This window comes from Topomyia yanbarensis, chromosome 1 (assembly GCF_030247195.1).
Source record: "Topomyia yanbarensis strain Yona2022 chromosome 1, ASM3024719v1, whole genome shotgun sequence".
Classification (NCBI taxonomy): domain Eukaryota; kingdom Metazoa; phylum Arthropoda; class Insecta; order Diptera; family Culicidae; genus Topomyia; species Topomyia yanbarensis.
In genome coordinates this window covers 87079039-87091172 of record NC_080670.1, presented here as the reverse complement: position 1 = coordinate 87091172, position 12134 = coordinate 87079039, and the positions used below count along the sequence as shown (strand labels likewise).

The window sequence follows — 12134 nt, the reverse complement described above, 5'->3', positions numbered from 1 at the left end:
GTGTAGAACCGTTTGCACCGGAGTAATGCAATACCATAAACGAAAATGTCTTTAGACAGTTAATTGAATAATAAAAGCAATTAAGTCTTAAACAAAATTCAGATTCAGTATCTGACCTGGAAGTCCTACGTTCAGCAGCTTTTCCCAGTCTATTTCCAGGACCATCAGAACTGTTGGAGTCCAAATCCATGAACGACAAACTGCTTGAGTTCATTGTGATTGAACAAGTCGGATATATGTAACTGAATCAGTGACAGTGGAACTATTTGTTCGAGGGAGCACGGGTTTAATACTTTGTGGTCTATTTTTTTTCAAAGTGTGATCTACTATCGACAAATCGTGCCGGTCGATGGTCTCCCGCAGTACTGTCATGTTTGGTTTAAACTCACGCTCGCTGTTGGTGCATACCTTTCGAGAATATTTTGAAGTAGTTCACCTAGTTCATTTGTTCGGTCTGTAACTTGCTTGGTCTGTGCCAGGTATTGATCCATCTTCTGAATGCCTGAAACGTAAACATAAATTAGGTATACGAAGATAGACATGATCAAAATAAGCTTACATACAATTGTTTCTGTAGCTAATAGATATTCAGTCGTTTCGAAAGGTTTTGCGGTACGCTAACATACATCGGTGGGGATTCTGTACTATGAATTTATTCTGTAGAGGGTGTGGCAATTCTAACACTTTGGGCTATTCTTCGCTACTGGTGGATACATTTTTGTTGACTTTATCTATTTTACAAATCCAAGCCAAAGCTGATCTTGATCAATCTATTTTATTTCAGAAAGTTTCTGACACGATTCCTGAGTTTATCCTTGTCACCATCGTAGTTTTTGAAGTTGTAGATACTGATCGTAATCGATTATTTCGTTATCGACGTCATTCAAATCATCATCAGCCCCGGCAGTTTCGCCCAGTAGAATATTGTACAAGCCGTAGTTCTCGTTTAGGCGACTGTCTTTGTTCGAGAGAATAATTTGAATTTCGCCGCTGGGATTTGACCTACTATTGGCTAGCGTTTAGGTGAGGCGGACTGGTGATGTTTCTAGATAGCACAGTACAGAATATTTCATATTGGAGACTACAACTACAAACAAACTACTGGTTGTCGATCCTTTATCTGTACTTGCTCTTCGATCATTATGCTGTTGACAATATCTCGGTTTCTCTTCTCGTTGCGTTCAAAACGTTTGGATTGACGGTTTCGTCATTTATGTGCATATCTGGAAGGAATTGGAGAGCAATTAATTGTAAGTTATTTTTTATTAGGATCTCAATGCTCTTCATCGTCAAACTTAGGTCATCAAATGAGTGGTTGACATTGAGAGGTTACTATTTGGGACGGGACTCGCGGATACGGAAAACTGAACGTCAAATGTGCGAGGCAGAATGAGAGGCTATGCGAGACGCCAGATAAAATGAACAGAAAAAAGAAACATCTATCCACCCAGTTTAACCCATTCCGGAATTCTAAATGGAGTCAGTATGGATTCCAAAATCGATTCCGACTCAATCGGTTTCAGAATCGGTTGCTGCATTTGAGCTGGAATCCATACCAACTCCATTCAGGATTCCGAATCAAATTCCGAATGGTTTGACCGGGCAGGTTACCACCAGTTATTATAAGGGAAGGAGAAAGCGGGCCAGCAAGTATTGTATATTTAACATCAGCTGAGCGAAATCGGTTGATGCTTTCTTGCTTTTGGATCTTTGTTCCGGACCATGTGACGCACAATGTTTTGGACGTTATAAGTTGCGATACTATAATACAGTATCTGTGCGTCATAATATTCATAATGTGTCATAATGTGCGTCATAATATTGCGTCACTATGTCCAGATTGTCAGTTGCGACAGATCATCTGAAAACGATAATGCGTCAACATCTGGAACATCCGAAAGCGAATGAGTGTCATAAGGTCATGAACTTTATTACACACATATGTTCTCATATCTTATAGCGACCCTTACACGTTCAATATTTTTGTCAATACCAGTATTGACGATATTATTGCAATATTTCAGTCCCGTTTGAAATTCACATCGTCAGTACAACTTTTTTCCATTACACGTACAATACTTTTGTCAATACTCTATAGTATTGACAAAAATATTAAACGTGCACGGGCCTTACACGTTCAATATTTTTGTCAATACTAGACAGTATTGACTAAAATAGTGTACGTGTAATGGAAAAAAGTTGTATTGACGATGTACATTTCAAATGGGATTGACGTATTGAAGCAATATCGTCAATGCTCGTATTGACAAAAATATTGAACGTGTAAGAGCCGCTTATGACGCACCTCCTTTTTATCTATTTGTGATAATCGGACCTTACACGTTCAATATTTTTGTCAATACTAGACAGTATTGACAAAAGTATTGTACGTGTAATCGAAAAAACTTGTATTGACGATGTTGATTTAGCGGCCCTTACACGTTCAATATTTTTGACAATACCAGTATTGACGATATTGTTACAATATTTCAGTCCCGTTTGAAATCCACATCGTCAATACAACTTTTTTCCATTACACGTACAATACTTTTGTCAATACTCTCTAGTATTGACAAAAATATTGAACGTGTAAGGGCCGCTGGGACATTATGACATACAAGAGTGCGTCAGAATCAGAACATCCGTAAACGAATGTACGTCATGATGTTGCGGGCGCACATTTGTTTTCGGAACTCATGGAACACCCCTTGTGCGTCATAATGCACCTGATGTTCTGACGCACATCAGCTATTCTTATATTGCAGTGCGCAGAGGAAGTGCACCATAAAGTCGCGTATATAATACACAGAGGTGCGTCATAATATTCGAAACGTCGAATACGTCAGGATACCAAGGATGCCCTTTGCGACATATGACAGATAGGCACTATATGATTACGTCCGAGGTCATAACTCAATCATCATAATCATCCAGGTACTCCAAAGCACGACGAAATGTATTTTAGATTTCTAGGTTGCTCGATGTTGGGACTCCATTCTCCTTGAACGCCCACCGCGCGTGCATCTTCCATGATTGCATACAGCCCCTGAGTACCGGGCCTTCCCCGCAGTAGACGACCTCTTCAAGGTTCTTTGCTGAGCATAACTTTAACTGGCCTTTCTTTCGGAATTCACGCTACATGTTCGTTCAGCCCACTGTAGTCTGCCGTATTTTATTAGCCTTCCGATGTCATCTTTGTACACATGGTACCGTTCGTTTTTAAGGCATCTGTGTATCTCCATAGGTCCTAGCCCTGTCAAACCTGACAAAGCAACAAAAAAGACATCTGCGTCATTCTCCAGTTTCTACTATGCCGCTGAGTATTGAACGAAGGATTCTTCTCAAACACACTGAGTACTCGATGGTCTGCTTCCTTCAATGCCCCCGCCATATTACTGCAACCGAGAGAATCAGCGATTTGTGTAAAGCATGATATATGAATTCGTCGATGTGCTCGTACCGTACCCCATCGATTTCCACTTGAGGACCAACACCGTTCGGACTGCCTCGCTCTTTACTTCATACCCTAGTAACAACTGTAGTTTAATAGTGCTCTTGAACTCGCTCTTAAAATATAGATTGCCTATTTGTGTGCTATAAAACTTCAATTGTTACTTGGGTAGCTTGTCCGATTCTAGCAGCTTGCCTATTAAAAGACAAAAATGCCTCCTCCACTGCTCTGCAATCAACGTCAATGATGTCGATGTCGTCCGCGAAACCACGAAGCATGTGTACTCGTGATAACGGTTTCGTTCCTTTGCACCTTAGATCTTCGTACCACACCTTCGAACGCTTTGTTGAATAATGTATTAGAGAGTGCATTGGCCTGCTCCCATCACTCTAACGTCACAAACGTTTTGTCGGAAAGTCATGTTCAAGCATTATCTACCGCAGTTTATTTCTTTTCTCTGAATCGTACGCCACCTTGAAATTCACGAACAGTCAAGTTTGCTAGATATATTCCCAAATTCAGCCAACGAGTGCAGTCTGATAAACAGAACACGAGAGTGTATCTTGTAGGCGGCATTGAGGATCGATTTGCCTCGATAATTATTACGCTTACACACACGTTTGATTGCATGTAAAATAAAGGTTGTGAAAATACAAAATAGCGGTAGTAAAGACGATCTCCCAAAACTTCTCACGGAAGATCTTTTACAGCAAAAACTTACAGTTTCGTATTTCCACTTTAAACGCCATAAAAATAGTTATTGGTGGCAAAACTTTTGTTAGCCTTTATGTGTCCGATAGCGTACCCGGGTACGTTTTCAGATTTATATCTATAAATTTTCAGTGTTCTTGTCCAAGCCAAATCTTAGAAAATCATCGAGCATAGTTTTTGGGATAATAAAATTGATACATTTTGTCCTTTTTATTTGCGACTATACTGCCCATAATCGCAAGTCAGTCCCATGTTCTGTGGGATCCTCTATGTACACTGATTTGCGATTATAGGCAGTATATGTAAGTCAAACTTTTTTATTTTTATGTTATAATGACATTGAATTTGCAAGCGACTGAAATATTAAGAGCCGTAGTGCTCAAGAAAAAGTGAGACGAAAGATTTTTGCGACGTTGAAACCCATTGAATGAGCTATATGTCGAAGCATCTTGACTCCTGCCGTAGAAGACGAAGGGTTGAGTCGTCGGGTAACCCTACGCTTGCTCATATGACCCTATTCCACGCTTTTCTAAATTGTCTTCCTTCACCACCTCGCTCTTTTTTGAGTACTAGTGCTCTTAGTTAAAACTTCATGTCTTTCAGTCCTTTGCTAATTGAATGTCATTAAATTAAAAAAATGGATGCAGTAAGAAGGGTCGTGAGGTTTGACTTCTAGATTTTTTACCCCATAAAAGTCCGGATTGAAAACACTTTTGGGTGCTGCTACTGAGTGCATCATCTAGTGATGTACTTTCATGATATTAGCTGCTCATATTGATAGGATTTGGTTCATATTGAAGTTGGTCCAGTTCCGCAGCAAATGTGGGCAAAAATGTTTTTTGCGTCCAATAATATTCTATAGACTTTGTTAAAACGGTTAACCTTCTTCGAGAAACTGATTTGACTATTTCCTATCTCACTTCATTAGGGCTAACGATACCATGGGATGTACTTGATATAGCCAAATAATATTTCAATAACCATTTGTGCTACTTAAATGAGATTTGAAACATTTTGATATCGTGCACTGATAAAAATCGAAAGTTAATTATATTTCCTTCCTTCAAACCACTTAAAATCCATATGAGGAAGTAATGATAATGTTATCACGCGCACACATACCTTCTTTATGTCAACTGTATAAACTATGTATACACACACATAAGTTATACGTGCGTATTGTTATAGAATCAGGTTTTTACTACCGTTCTACGCATACTTGTCCCATGTATATAGGGAATCCTGTAGAACATGAGACAAATATGCTTATAATGGCAGTTTGTGTACCTTATAGTTATGGAATGTGAATTTAAGACTAATATTTCTTGTAAATACACACATTAGGTTCATGTGCCAGTAAATAGTGTCCATATGCCACTGCTTATTGCAAAAATCTATGTAAAATCAATAGGCATCACATTTACATTTTTATCAGTGTATTAGTAGCAGTTTGTAAAATATTTCATATGTTACCGCACTCCTCAACGTCAATCTATGTTGGGACGAATGTAAATCGATTGCCTTGTACGCAGAACACCTGGGTTCGATTCACAGCCCCGTACATAAGTTTTCAAATGCAATGCGCTACGCCGGGTCAAAACCAATCGACCCAAAATTTTGCACAATTATTTGGGACCCCAAATGGAACCAAAAAAGAAATGTGCTGAAAAAATGATCATTTTGACCCACCATAATGTATATGCACTAATCTAACCGTTACTTATGAACCGTTTGAATTGAAATCAATAGAAATCGCTAAATATATGGTTTCTTTCATTTGAAACTAAGTTATGAAAAATTGGTTCAGCTACCTCTGAGAAAACAATAAAGTTTTTGCCATGCATGCATAATCACATTGGACCAGTTAACTCACCTGTTTAACCATCTCGATAAACTTGTAATCGGATGTGGGTCGGCTTCCTTTCGCAAACAGACTGGTACTTTAATCAGGTCGGAAGTTTAGCAAAACAAAATCTCGCATCGACACAGATTTATCGCCATGCATCAAAATCGTCCCTTATCTATCTGTTAGACCGATCTTAAGAACAACTTTTTTCTACGTTTCCACGAAGATGAAAACCGTGATAGCTCCTCCGTCAGCGCCTGAACATCTTTTGATCGGGTCGCCATCCACAATAACACCACCCGAGCTGGTCGCAATTGGGCGATACTCTTGCGAATCTGTAGCTAGTAAATTCGTTGCAACAAACACCAACACGGATGTAAGTTGATAAATCACCTTAAGATAGCAATCACCACTTCAACGCCGCACTTCAATCGCGAACCTACAAAATACATGAAATACTAGCAATCTTGTTCAAAAGAGCAAAATCTAGTTTACCTGATGCAAGCGTAGTGATAGAATGAATATCGAAAACCCTCAAGACGTATTTGTGGTGCCAATTCATAAGTTGGGCCAAGCACCTATATATTTCCAAAACTTCATGCTTGGTTTTGACATCTGCTCACCGGCACTGCATCAAGATTCTTAACAACACTAAAGCATTGTTTAGGTGCTTGGATGTTGTATTTAGAATAGAGATTGTAAAGATGTTTATATCGCAGATGCTGTCAACGTGTACCAAAATTAAGAATTGTACCAAGTATATAAGCATGCTGACTGTGAAATACTGATGCTAAAGTATATTTGACATTTTAGTCGACCCACCTGTTGACTTTGTGAAATACTTTAACCGAAGTACCTGTAAATCTGTTTCACATTCGTTTGGTTATGTTTCGACCGAAAAAGTTACTCATTGAGTATGCACAGAGACCCGACAATTCAAATTTTTTGACCAGCAAAACCTCAAGCACTGTCCAATGACGGGTGTGGGAATGTGCCTACAAAGAAGCGGATAAATGTTCCTGTTTTTCACAAACTCTAGTATGCTGGTTCTAGTAGAACTAATTGTCGCCATCTCTGGCGAATCTGTCTTCCGTCGACAAGTCGATGAAAACACTTCTTAACAGCAGTACTCAACAGACGATTTTTATACTGGGATGAATCAATTTTCAACTGACTCTTACTTTTTCGTCGTAAAACGCCTGTAACAGCGCATTTCTCCTCTTGGCTCATACGATCCCTGACCTCTGTTATTTGCTGCAGAAATGGAACAAAGCTCTGGACGTGTCACCGTGCACAACTACTTTTCCAACCGATAGGGGCTATTGGGTTCCGTACAGCTAGTTCACTGCGTTCGAAATATCACGATCAACTGAAAGGCAGCAATAATAGCACCCAATCGCTTCTTAAGCACGGTTGCAAAATTGAAAATGTTGAATTTTCCCAAATCAATCCAGCGGAAAATCCTGAAAATATCAATTCTATTATGTTTTTAAATACTTTTATTGTTTTACATACCTTTGACTATGATATAATTTTCCATTGCCAACAAGTTTTGCAAATAAATATTTACAACACGGTTAAACGTTGAACTCCGTTGTTTATCTTTTTAAATTACCCAAAAGTAGGTATCGGAGTACTTATTCAATGGGTAATCGCCATGTTGAAAAAAATACCCAATTTTAAGTTCGCTCTAGCGGAACTTGGCGCTGGCGATTTTTTACCCATGTTTTGGGTAGCACAATCGTTCCGTGTACTACTCTATTCTTTGCATAATATTGTAGTAAAAACCATCGGCTTTCGATATGTACTGGAAAATTAGTACAAAGTGTTGTAATGACGTCGTAATAAACGAAAGAGAAAGTAAACAAAGAGAGCCTCTCAATGTTACTTACGTCCTATTGAAAATTTTCTCTAGAAATGTCTTAATTTGTCTTGAACGACCATAGGTTTGTTCCAGTACACGGAAGTCACTCCGGAGTAAACAGGAGCAAAAAATCTTTGCTCCTTTTTACTCCGGTTTGCTACCAGAAGAAGAAAAAGGAGAAGAAGAGAGTACAGGAACGATTTTCTCCGGAGTACTTCCAGTTTCTCCTGGTACTGGAACAGACCTCATGATTCTGAATTGGTTTTTGATTTTGAGCTTGAATTCTGCCAGAAATCGGACAGGCATCCTAAAAGCAATTTTATTTGAAATGAAGAACGAGTCTTCACACGGTTAAAATAAAGTACCCATTAATGAGAGTTGTAATGCCCATCTCCTACAAAACTGGGAAAACTCATTTATTCGGTACATATCACATTCTCAATAATGGGTAGGGGAGACTGAGAAGACTTGATCCCTAGGGGCAGATCACTCTAAGAATGTATAACAAATTTGCATCAAATTAGAAAAAAATGCATTTAATTTCCATTTTTGCATCAGCTTGGCACTCCCTCGCAGAAAAGTTTGTTTAACAAACGTCCTACGCTGATCCACTTTGTTCGACGTTTTGTTAAATGTAGGGCTAGTTTTTCTGTAGGGTTTTGACGTCTTACACGCAACGCAAACCACATTGCAGGCAACGCAAAAACATTGCACGCAACGCAAAATACATTATGAATTTCTATTTTGATGGAAATAAATGCATTTAATTTCGCTGATTTTTAAAAATGCATCACAAGTGATCTGCCCCTAGCTTGATCCCCTTTTTTATTTTTCAGTACTACTCCGTGGAATGATAAAAAACTATGTATTTTTTGTAGTTTTATATTGTTTCTAGGGATGACTAATAATCATAAAAAAATTACATGGAAATATTATATTGGACATGAGCTATGAGCATTTCTGGAAAACAACAAAAAAATGGAAAATTCTTAGATTAGTGGAGACTCGATCCCTAATTTGAGGACACTTGATTCCTTTTTGAAAACGTGTTTAAAAGAGCATGTAGGGTAATAAGCCTATTTTTGCCCTGTTTCTACTATCATCCTACCCATCTGAAACCTTTGGTTAGAGCAGCGTCTGCCATCTTTGCTCAACGCATTGACTCAAATGGTATTGCGATAATGGGGGTACTCGATTAGAGATTTTACTGCGCTCAAACAGAAGATTTTCACCATTCTCAAGACAATTTTGTTATTATATTGGCTCTTAATAAGAGGCGAATGACCTTAACGTTAAAACCTCTATAATCGAAATAAAAAAATGGACCTTAATAACAAATCAAAGAAGCTGAAATAATAAAATTATTGTAGTAATAATGTGGTATCCTTCTTAATAGGGCAAAAACGGGCACATTTCCCCATTCAATTTTATAAATAGATTGTCGTATTGATTAAATTGTTATGATTAGATATTGTTATTTTTGTTACTACATATTACGCATCTCTCACCTGATTTTTTTACGAATTCCCCAAAACTCCGTGCAATTATTTGAAAGCTGTCTTTATTATGGTTGAGGAACGTCAAATGCGGGATGAATGGTTGCTACATATACTGTAGTAAACAATTACAGTTATGTTTCTTTACGATGAAGCGTTCATTTTTGACATTTTTTATGACAACAATGACATCAATTGTTCTGGTGTGAATTTGGTTATTTTCAGTGGTGTGTATGAAGTATGGCGAAGGGGATCAAATCTCCACGAATTTGAAGGGATCAAGTGAACCCATAGCATCTATTTCAGCAAACTTTAGTAACAATATAGTTGAACAAAAGAATCAGCTCGATCATAACGTATTCATATAATTGACATTCTCCTGTAATTCTGTATCCGAAAGTAGAGTATGTAGTGGGTGATTTTATCAATTTTATAAAAGTTTGAAAATTTGAAAAATAAATCTTCTTCAGTTCTTCTGAGACTTTTTTTAAAATCGGTAAAAATTCGGTTACACAAAAGTCCAATTTCTTTTTTCTGTGTTAATGAAATTTATGTTTAGATAAAACTACGCAACTTTATAGTATATTCGATTAATGTATTCTGATCCGGCTTTGAGTTACAATGATGGGATCAAGTCTCCTCAGTCTCCCCTACTAACTGAATACGTCAAAAAATGGGTATTTTTCTACCCAGTTTTATATATTGAATGAAATTGAAAATGGGTAAAAAAGTGCTCAGTTTTGAGTACTCTTCAATGGGGCAACCATTTACATTTTAAGAAAATCTAGTTTGTATAGTATACTAGTTTTCCATTCCTTCTTTCGGGACACGGCGATCAAGTTCCACCTGTGCTCAGACCACACTGTATGTTGATGGCAATCAATCTCTTACGTGTCAATACTGTAAACACTACGGAAAATCCTGTGTGGGGTTACCCAAGATCAAAAACACCTACAACAGCTAAAACAAATACACTGCCCATACTCGCATAACAGTTCCTTAAACATTTTTATCATTTTTAAAATTTAGCTTCATGAATAACGTTTATTTTTACTATAGTTCTGTTCATACTTTTTCATTTTTTAGGGGCCTCTCGGTTCAATGGTTCCCAGGGGTCTTGAGCGGTCTTTAGACGGCCCTGAGTACACATGTACTTATCGGGACTTGTTAGGTGTATATTTTTCCTGGTTGCTTCGGGAGCTTTTCGTGACCGTTGTCTTCGTTAGTTGGAAACTGACTGAAAATTAATTCTCAAAAAAGGTGAAAATCATTTGATAAAACTGGCATCAGAGGGCAATACCATTATATTTTTAATCACGTATTAATTTATATTTAACTAGCTAATTGGCGATTTGTGGCAAAGCCAAAATTAGTCATGTGACACCTATGATTCAGCTCATGAACTGGCAAAGTGATACAGTTTGCTTTTTTTCACCCGTAAGTGAGTCATAGCTTACAACAAAATCTTCATTATCTTCTCGGAAAAAGCTTACCACTGCCAAAATATGAATAAAACGAGTAAGAAATTTAGTTTTATTTGCAATTATTCTGAAATTACAACTATTTGCAACTATTTCACTCATACATTTCTGCGAAATGTAATCGGGGTATTATTGTGGTTATAAAAAATCGTTCCATAAATAAAGTTCCAACTCGAAACCGAGACCCAATCAGTACCAATGTCAAACTCCTTCATATTTTGAACTACGTAGGAGATTCAGTGAAAACTATCGGAGAGAAGGATCGGCTGTGCATGATACAAAGCTGACACTTTCCTGTTAGCCGGATATATTCTTTCCTCGCCTGATCTGGAGAGTTTCATGAATTTACACCATCTCATGAAGGTTTAGCTTAACTTAGGACGAACGGGAAATGCTGTTGCGGCGGCTACGGTGCTCAACAAATTACATTTCGAAACAGCGCGCATATAGCTCTACGAATAATATTAGAAACCACTATGTTTTACACTCTTTTCGCAAGATGTTCACTCATCATCTTATAAAATGATGGTTTTCCTTCATTTTCATAAACAATTATCAACAAATTGATCGGTAATTTGGTGTTTAAAAGTCATTTTTTACCAATGTTTACAGAAAATATATGCACTATGACAGAATAGAATCAAATCAGTAACACTTTCCTTGCAGCGCTATCTGCGAGCGGTTTCAACGTAGAATCGCCAATACCCATCGCGCGTTGCTGCGACACTCTGCGAAATAGGAGGAAAACACAATTTATTCCAAAGCGCCATCTGGCTGCAGATAATCTCCAACTAATAGCACACAAACACGCCCCATACCAAATACCTACTGTGTGCAAATTTTTACGGAAATCGGTTGAGCCGTTTGGGAGTCTATAAATCATACACATACAAACTTTGACTTTTATATATATATATATATATATATATATATATATATATATATATATATATATATATATATATATATATATATATATATATATATATATATATATATATATATATATATATATATATATATATATATATATATATATATATATATATATATATATATATATATATATATATATATATATATACATATATATATATATATATATATATATATATATATATATATATATATATATATATATATAGATAGATAGATAGATAGATAGATAGATAGATAATGAGAAAAACTAGCACACTAATAATTTATTTATTATAATATGTTTTAGATGCCATCCATAAATATTCAATTCAATTTTGCAACCAATTATGTTGCATTATGTTTACTA

General features: G+C 36.9%; 1 protein-coding gene across 8 annotated transcripts in view; it reads right to left on the bottom strand.

Moving 5' to 3' along the window:
• Positions 1-12134, bottom strand: part of LOC131694093 (uncharacterized) — a 29653-nt gene that overhangs the window by 14185 nt on the left and 3334 nt on the right. Inside the window, exons 2-7 of one of the 8 annotated variants that reach the window (XM_058982477.1) lie at positions 7524-7815; positions 6831-7471; positions 6504-6730; positions 6036-6447; positions 564-1223; positions 117-502 (exon numbers count right to left, since the gene is read on the bottom strand). The exons of 3 other annotated variants lie outside the window; for them this stretch is intronic. The gene's annotated coding sequence lies outside the window, so the exon portion shown is untranslated. Of the gene's footprint in view, positions 1-116; positions 503-563; positions 1224-6035; positions 6448-6503; positions 6731-6830; positions 7472-7523; positions 11722-12134 lie in introns of those variants that run through there. 4 more of the 8 variants (XM_058982511.1, XM_058982484.1, XM_058982522.1 and 1 more) reach the window with 4 other exon arrangements.